Raw genomic sequence first — 9,646 nt, 5'->3', positions numbered from 1 at the left:
CAAAAGAAGTCTTAACAAATATCACTAGTTTTAAAAAAAAAAGGCACATACAGTTATATTTCTAGGCACTCAGAGTATAAGGCTTAAAAGAAAAGCCTTACCACCCAATAAAAACAAACACAAATTAAGCTTCAGGAGTTAACCCTGACCACTCAAGCTATTAGTAAATTCAAGGTTGTCTTTATCTCATTCCATCAATTCTAATAATAATAATGTTGGTATTTGTTAAGCACTTACTATGTGCAGAGCACTGTTCTAAGCGCTGGGGTAGACACAGGGGAATCAGGTTGTCCCACGTGGGGCTCACAGTCTTAATCCCCATTTTACAGATGAGGGAACTGAGGCACAGAGAAGTTAAGTGACTTGCCCACAGTCACACAGCTGACAAATGGCAGAGCTGGGATTCAAACTCATGAGCCCTGACTCCAAAGCCCGTGCTCTTTCCACTGTGCCACGCTGCTTCTCAGCGTGTATTCTCAGCGTAATTCTGGCTCTGTAGAGGTTAGCACTATTGGACAAATGTGTGGGAGATACTGGGAAAGGGTGGAAGTGAAAGTGTAACAACGTAGGAGCAATGTCCCCTCCCAACAAAAGAGCGATAACATTATGATTTTTTACCAGGGCAATGCAGGGAAATATCAGCTGCCTAGAACCTTGAAAAATGGTAAACAGGAGTGGCCCTAACCCTTGAAAAGTTTAACAGTCCAAGAACACATTCTCAAGAGATAATGAATATAATAAATTGTAAAATGAAGTTGTATCATATGAGTTAGCATTTGGGTTTTTTTTTTTCCTCCTGTTAATGTGACTGAACTCAACTACGAAGTTTAAACGAAGGCAAAAATATTGTTCATATGACCGTACTGGTCAACATCCTTGGAACCTGAAAATGTGTTCTATTCCCAAATCACACTGACAGATAGAGGAAGGTAATGAAAAGGATTTACAAAATTCTGGTAATGATCTTCTGTAGAAACAGTAAATAGCTTCTTCCCAAGTTTGAGAGATTCATTCATTCCTTCAATAGTATTTACTGAGCACTTACTACGTGCAGAGCACTGCACTAAAGTGCTTGGAATTGTCAAATCGGTAACAGATAGAGACAGTCCCTGCCCTTTGACGGGCTTACAGTCTAATCGGGGGAGACAGATAGACAAGAACAATAGCAATAAATAGAATCAAGGGGATAAACATCTCATTAAGTGAGGATTAAATTAGATTTAATTAATTAATTAAATTAGATTAAATTAGTTGCCTCCAAGACTTAACTAAAGATAAAGTTTACGTGGTTTGATACACGCAAAGTAAAATTTTTTGACACTGAAAAGAGACTTTAAAATCTCAGGTCGCCTAATAACAAAGGGTTTTATGGTTTACCCAGAAATGTGTTATTATGAGGTTATCATTTTGAAGAAGCAGTATGGCTCAGTGGAAAGAGCACGGGCTTGGGAGTCAGAGGTCATGGGTTCAAATCCTGGGTCAGTCACTTGTCAGCTGTGTGACTTTGGGCAAGTTGCTTAACTTCTCTGTGCCTCAGTCACCCCATCTGTAAAATGAAGAGTAAGGCTGTGAGCCCCACGTGGGGCTGATCACCTTGTAATAATAATAATCATAATAATGTTGGTATTTGTTAAGCGCTTACTATGTGCAGAGCACTGTTCTAAGCCCTGGGATAGATACAGGGTAATCAGGTTGTCCCCCTTGACAACTCCTTTCCTACCAATTAATCAATACACCAAAGGCATTTATTGAGAGCTTACTGTGTGCAGAGCACTGTATTAATCACTGTGAAATCATCCAAACTTGGCTTCACTGACACTGTGGTCTCCTGGTTCTCTGCTTGCATTCCTTTTTTTTTTGGTTTGTTTAAATGGTACTTATCTGTTTATTTTGTGCCAGGAACTGTAATAACCACAAGTTAATCAGGTTGGCCACAGTCCATGTCCCACATTGGGCGCACAGTTCTATTCCCCATTTGACGGATGAGGTAAGGTCACACAGCAGACTACGCTTGGGAGTCAGAGGTCATGGGTTCGAATCCCTGCTCTGCCACTTGTCAGCTGTGTGACTGTGGGCAAGTCACTTAACTTCTCTGGGCCTCAGTTACCTCATCTGTAAAAAGGGGATTAACTGTGAGCCTCATGAGGGACAACCTGATTACCCTGTATCTCCCCCAGCGCTTAGAACAGTGCTCTGCACATAGTAAGCGCTTAACAAATATCAACATTATTATTATTATTAGTGGCCGAGCCAGAACTAGAACCCAGGTTCTTCTGTATCCCAGGCCTGTGCACTATCACTGCAGTTCCTGGCACACAGTCAGCGCTGAACAAATACCACAACTAAGGTCCTCCTTACTCCCAGGCCCGCGCTCTACCACGCTGCTACCATGTTGATGCAAGGACATGATAATAATGATAATAACAATAATAATAATAATGATAGTATTTGTTATGGGCTAACTATGTGCCAGGCAATGTACTAAATTCTGGGGTGGATTCCAGTTCCTGTCCCGCGTCGGGCTCCAACCTTAACTACTACATCTGCCTCCCTCACTGACCTCTTACCCTCCTGTCTTTCCACACTCCAGTCCACATGTCACTCTGCTTCAAGGATCATTTTTCTACAAAAGCATTCAGTCTCTCCAGTCCTCAAGAACCTCCAATAGCTGCCCATCCACCCCCATATCAAACCGAAACTCCTTACCACTGGCTTTAAAATATTCAATCAGCTCGCTCCATTCTACTTCACCTGACTGATTTCTTACTGCAGCCCAGCTCACAGTCCAGCCCACACAATCCTCTCCTGTGGCCCCAGCTTTCTCACTGTACCCGCATCTCATCTATTTCACCACTGGCCTTTCTCCCACATCCTCTCCCTCAACTGGAACTCCCTCCCCTTTCATATGGGCAAACCACCACTCTCCCCAACTTTCAAAGCATTTTTAAGGATACATCTCCTCCAAGAGTCCTTGGCCAACTTCTCCGGCTCGCTCTCCCTTCTGCATCATCTACACACCTAGACTTCTGACCTTTGGGCATTTGCAGTTCACCCCACAGCACTTATGCACATATCCCCTTGTAGACTGGAATCTCACTGAGGGCAGGGAACACATTTGCTAATTCTGTTGTTCAGTATTCTCCTAATCAGTCAATCCATCAGTGGTACTTATTGAGTGCTTTCCACGTGCACAGCACTGAACCGAGACCTTGGGAGAGCACAATAATAATAATAATAATAATAATAATAATGTTGGCATTTGTTAAGCGCTTACTATGTGCAGAGCACTGTTCTAAGCGCTGGGGTAGACACAGGGGAATCAGGTTGTCCCACATGGGGCTCACAGTCTTAATCCCCATTTTACAGATGAGGGAACTGAGGCACAGAGAAGTTAAGTGACTTGCCCACAGTCACACAGCTGACAAGTGGCAGAGCTGGGATTCGAACTCATGAGCCCTGACTCCAAAGCCCGTGCTCTTTCCACTGCGCCACGCTGCTTCTCTATAAAACAGAAGCACCCAGAAGAATGCTCTGCACGTGGTAAGTGCTCAGTAAATACCACTGAGGAATCGACAGAACCCATGTCCTCTCAGTCCAAGGCTTGGACTCTTTCAGTTAGGTCACATTGCTGAAGGTCCAGCAAACTCTTCCAACTGACCATCTCTAAAACAGAACTCCTCATCTTCCCACTCAAACCTCATCCTCCCATACTTTCCATCGTGGTACATAGCCTCATCATACACTGTCTCCCAAGCCCATAACTTCGGAAATATTTTTTTTTTAAATGGTATTTGTTGAGACTGAGGGCCCCACATGGGACAGGGACTGTGTCCAACCCAATTTGCTTGTGTCCACCCCAGTGCTTAGTACAGTGCCTGGCATATACTAAGCACCTAACAAATTCCCTTTTATCATTATTATTATTTTCATTCAAAAACAGGATTCAGGGGGCAAAAAAAGGCAATACCCTTTACATTACTTTGATTTCTACACCAGTACACTACTTTAACGCAACAGGAACATCTGCACATGACTGTACAGCCCATGGAAAAATAGTCAGTTTGCCAGAGGATTGAAAAGACCCCAGACAAATTGAAACAGAGCAGGACTCGTCTGGACCGCACATGCCTAGTTATGGCTGATAGGGTCATCCAGGTCATTTGATAAGACCCACACTGAGAGCATTCATTCATTCATTCATTCATTCGTATTTATTAAATACTTACTGTGTGCAGAACACTGTACTAAGTGCTTGGGAAAATACAATACACCAATAAAGAGTGACAATCCCTGCCCACAGCGAGCTCCCAGTCTGAGGCCAGGGGTCGGGGAACCAACATCAATACAAATAAACAGACATCAATACAAGTAAATGAAATTGCAGATATATAAGTAAGGCCTGTGGGGCTAGGAGAGGGGCGAAGAGCAATGGGAGCAAGTCAAGGTGACTCAGGAGGGAGAGGGAGATGAGGAAAAGTGGGGTTTAGTCTGGGACAGCCTCTTGGAGGAGACGTGCCTTCAGTAAGGCTTGTCAGCAGAATGCCTCTGTTGGTAGAGCACAGGCCTGGGAGTCAGAAGGATCTGGGTTCTTTTGCTGGCTCTGCCACTTGTCTGGTGTGTGACCTTGGGCTAATCACTTCACTTCTCTGTGCTTCAGCTACCTCATCTATAAAATGGGGATTAAGCCTGTGAGCCCCATGTGGGACATGGACACAGTCCATGTGTCCAACCTGATAGGCTTGTATCTACCCCAGCACTTAGAACAGTGCCTGGAATACAGTAAGCACTTAACAAGCATCATTAATAAAATGAATAAGTAAATAAACCTATACACAAACTTAATGCCTGAATTCATTCATTCACTCACTCACTCATTCATTCATTCATTCAATAGTATTTATTGAGCGCTTTATTGTGTGAGGAGCACTGTACCTAGCGCTTGGAAAGTACAGTACAGCAATAAAGAGAGACTATCCCTGCCCCCAGTGGGTTTACAATCTGGGTCTTTTAATAGAGATTAACAGGCACCCTCTTTCAAAAGAAGAAACTAAAACAGAATCCAGTATCTAGAATACTAATTAAACTTTTTCTCACCCCCAAGACTCTTACATTAAAAACAACTCTCATTGGTAAAAAATGATTTAGAGTCACCAAAATAAACTCTTTTACAAAAAAATCACGGCATTTTAATTTATACAAATATTCAGTTTCAAGTACGCCACCCTTCTATGGTGCCAGGGCTCCTAGATTTCTTTGTGATTTATAAAATCCATTATGTCAGAGCACCATACTGATGAGGCCTGGCTCTGGGACATTACACATTTCCTCTGAACACAGCCCAGTATACAAGGAAGGAAAACAAGGTTTTACTCTGATGGTCTCGCCCCTCACAAAATTGTTGCCTCTATGAATTTACTTAAATCTAGCTTTCGGAATCTTGTTGTTTTTATCCTATTTAGGTACAATTTCAAATAAACAAAGGAACTAAGTTTTCATTTTGGCAGCACATGGGATTATCAGAGTGGCTCTGTGGAAAGAGCCTGCGCTGGAGAGTCAGAGGTCATGGGTTTTAATCCACATATCAGCTGTGTGACCTTGGGCAAGTCACTTAACTTCTCTGTGCCTCAGGATCCTCATTTGTAAAATGGCGACTGAGACTGTGAGCCCCACGTGGGGCAACCTGGTTACCTTGCACCCCGCCCCCCCGCCAGTGCTTAGAACAGTGCTTGGCACACCGTAAGTGCTTAACAAATGCCATCATCACCATTATTATCATTATCATCATTATTATTATTATCAGTTTCCAGAGTACATGGCTATATCAGTACCTTTACTGAGGAGTATAAGGGTCTGTGGGACTTAAACCGATTTAAGTGCTTTGAAAAACCGTCTCCTGAATGGCCTGAAATGTTTTATTCTAAGAAATCTTTTAAATTCATAATATATTTTTTGCTGGGAAAGGAGTACATTTTTCACGAAGGAATCTTGACAGAAAGTATCATCCAGCAACATCAAATTGGGTTTTCACTTAATTTAGTAATTAAAGTATACTGCTTGTGGTCAAGTAATGCCCAAATACCTTCACATTTGGAGCTACAATAGAAAATTAATCAATCAGTGGTATTTATTGAGCATTTACTGTATGTACAGCACTTTTTGTAAGGTGCTTATTTCGAAATACCAGTATTTTTCAGTAAAATTATACTTTCCCAACTATCATAATACCCAATCCCTTCAAAATGCAGTTTTGCAAAATTCCTTAAGCTTCTATCCTGCCTCCACCTCTCTTCCTCCTCCTTCAACGTTCAAAATTTTGAGGGGGAAGGGAAGGAACCCATAAACTGTTTCGGATTCTTGCAATTAAGCATTTTCCTTTGAGGCCCTCCCATTGAGAGGCTCAACAATGTGTGACTGGGATCTCACTAACGAATTACCTTGAACCCAGAAGTTATTCAGTGAGCCATTCACAAACAATTAAAAGTTTGGTGAAGGAAAAAAGGGAGTCTGCCTGGCAACTAGCTTGGAGCCTGACTAAATGTGTAGATCCCACTTTCCCTCTTGGCAAACACTGGTTTCGTGTAGGAAGCACTAGAGTTCGAATTTTGCACCATTCCCTTGACCCCAAATCGCTTTCTCTCTTCAACTCTAGCCAACTCTTGAAAGTCACCTTTAGCTCAAATTCCTTTTCCCCTACTTAATTTTGGAATTCTGGGCCATTATACGATTGGTTATAGCCCACTCCCGACCAGGAGACAAGGACAAAAAGTGGCGGGTCCTCAGCGCGGGAATCCATCGGTGTACTACAAGCGGCAATTTTTAAAAGTTACAGGAATGCGCCCGGGGCCCCGATAATTATTGACTGTTCTTTTTCTATCGATTTCGAGGGTGAGGGGCGTCCCAAACCCTCCCCTCTCCTCCATCCTCTTACCCGATCACATCAGTGCCTGAGTTGTTCATGGCGGCGGTCAGTTCCCAACCAGAGGCCTGTGCCCGCGCTCCTTCTTTAACTTCCACTGTCCTGTCTCCCTCTCTTCAAACCGGGCCCGAATATGCGCAACAGCCGTGGTGAAGACGGTGGTAATCTAGCGTTTCCCGCCTCGCTACGTCTTAGCGTCAACAGTCAACGTTCACGCGGAATCCGCTCCTCAACTGCCACTACTCCAACTGGGCGCGTGCCGCTACAGGGCTTCCAGGGCTGGAGCGCTGGGTACGTCCTGGTTTGCGTAAATACGTAAGCCCCCTCACCTTTCTCCTTTGAACTGAGGCGGAGACCAGAAAGTGAAGTCTAATAGCTAGGAAACCTAGACGTTTGTGTGGGGCTGACATTTGGTCCCAGAAAAGAATCTTCAACCGGTGGTAATAATTGAGGGCATACTACGTGCAGACCATTGTATTAAGCGCTTGGGAGCTGACAGTACAACACAGTTAGCAGACACTTTCACTGCCCAGAATGAACACAGTCCAGAGAGGGAGACACACATTAATACGAATAAATATGTAATTTGTACTATTTAATTTAAAGATATGTACATAAGTGTTTTGAGGTTTGGGGAGGGACTAATATCTGCCGTTCAAAGTTCACAGATCAAAGTGCTTGGACTACACAGAAGTCTTCAGTAAAGATAGTAATATAAAATGAGATGTTTCTCCCCTCTTTCCTCTAAATTACTTTTCACCCTTAACGGATTAAGAGTTCACAAGGAAAACTAGGTTTTCAAAGCAAACTAGGGGGAGGAAAAAGTATTTTCAAATTAGGGAGAAAATGAAAAATACTGGTATTTCAAAATCAGCATTCAAAATTGCCGCTTGTAATACACCGATGGATTCCCGCGTTGAGGACCCGCCACTTTTTGTCCTTGTCTCCTGGTCGGGAGTGGGCTATAACCAATCGTATAATGGCCCAGAATTCCAAAATTAAGTAGGGGAAAAGGAATTTGAGCTAAAGGTGACTTTCAAGAGTTGGCTAGAGTTGAAGAGAGAAAGCGATTTGGGGTCAAGGGAATGGTGCAAAATTCGAACTCTAGTGCTTCCTACACGAAACCAGTGTTTGCCAAGAGGGAAAGTGGGATCTACACATTTAGTCAGGCTCCAAGCTAGTTGCCAGGCAGACTCCCTTTTTTCCTTCACCAAACTTTTAATTGTTTGTGAATGGCTCACTGAATAACTTCTGGGTTCAAGGTAAGTCGTTAGTGAGATCCCAGTCACACATTGTTGAGCCTCTCAATGGGAGGGCCTCAAAGGAAAATGCTTAATTGCAAGAATCCGAAACAGTTTATGGGTTCCTTCCCTTCCCCCTCAAAATTTTGAACATTGAAGGAGGAGGAAGAGAGGTGGAGGCAGGATAGAAGCTTAAGGAATTTTGCAAAACTGCATTTTGAAGGGATTGGGTATTATGATAGTTGGGAAAGTATAATTTTACTGAAAAATACTGGTATTTCGAAATAAGCACCTTACAAAAAGTGCTGTACATACAGTAAATGCTCAATAAATACCACTGATTGATTAATTTTCTATTGTAGCTCCAAATGTGAAGGTATTTGGGCATTACTTGACCACAAGCAGTATACTTTAATTACTAAATTAAGTGAAAACCCAATTTGATGTTGCTGGATGATACTTTCTGTCAAGATTCCTTCGTGAAAAATGTACTCCTTTCCCAGCAAAAAATATATTATGAATTTAAAAGATTTCTTAGAATAAAACATTTCAGGCCATTCAGGAGACGGTTTTTCAAAGCACTTAAATCGGTTTAAGTCCCACAGACCCTTATACTCCTCAGTAAAGGTACTGATATAGCCATGTACTCTGGAAACTGATAATAATAATAATGATGATAATGATAATAATGGTGATGATGGCATTTGTTAAGCACTTACGGTGTGCCAAGCACTGTTCTAAGCACTGGCGGGGGGGCGGGGTGCAAGGTAACCAGGTTGCCCCACGTGGGGCTCACAGTCTCAGTCGCCATTTTACAAATGAGGATCCTGAGGCACAGAGAAGTTAAGTGACTTGCCCAAGGTCACACAGCTGATATGTGGATTAAAACCCATGACCTCTGACTCTCCAGCGCAGGCTCTTTCCACAGAGCCACTCTGATAATCCCATGTGCTGCCAAAATGAAAACTTAGTTCCTTTGTTTATTTGAAATTGTACCTAAATAGGATAAAAACAACAAGATTCCGAAAGCTAGATTTAAGTAAATTCATAGAGGCAACAATTTTGTGAGGGGCGAGACCATCAGAGTAAAACCTTGTTTTCCTTCCTTGTATACTGGGCTGTGTTCAGAGGAAATGTGTAATGTCCCAGAGCCAGGCCTCATCAGTATGGTGCTCTGACATAATGGATTTTATAAATCACAAAGAAATCTAGGAGCCCTGGCACCATAGAAGGGTGGCGTACTTGAAACTGAATATTTGTATAAATTAAAATGCCGTGATTTTTTTGTAAAAGAGTTTATTTTGGTGACTCTAAATCATTTTTTACCAATGAGAGTTGTTTTTAATGTAAGAGTCTTGGGGGTGAGAAAAAGTTTAATTAGTATTCTAGATACTGGATTCTGTTTTAGTTTCTTCTTTTGAAAGAGGGTGCCTGTTAATCTCTATTAAAAGACCCAGATTGTAAACCCACTGGGGGCAGGGATAGTCTC

The sequence above is a fragment of the Ornithorhynchus anatinus genome, chromosome Y5 (assembly GCF_004115215.2).
Source record: "Ornithorhynchus anatinus isolate Pmale09 chromosome Y5, mOrnAna1.pri.v4, whole genome shotgun sequence".
In the NCBI taxonomy this organism is placed as follows: Eukaryota; Metazoa; Chordata; class Mammalia; order Monotremata; family Ornithorhynchidae; genus Ornithorhynchus; species Ornithorhynchus anatinus.
The sequence above is the reverse complement of the archived record's forward strand: the minus strand, read 5'-3'. Positions refer to the sequence as shown.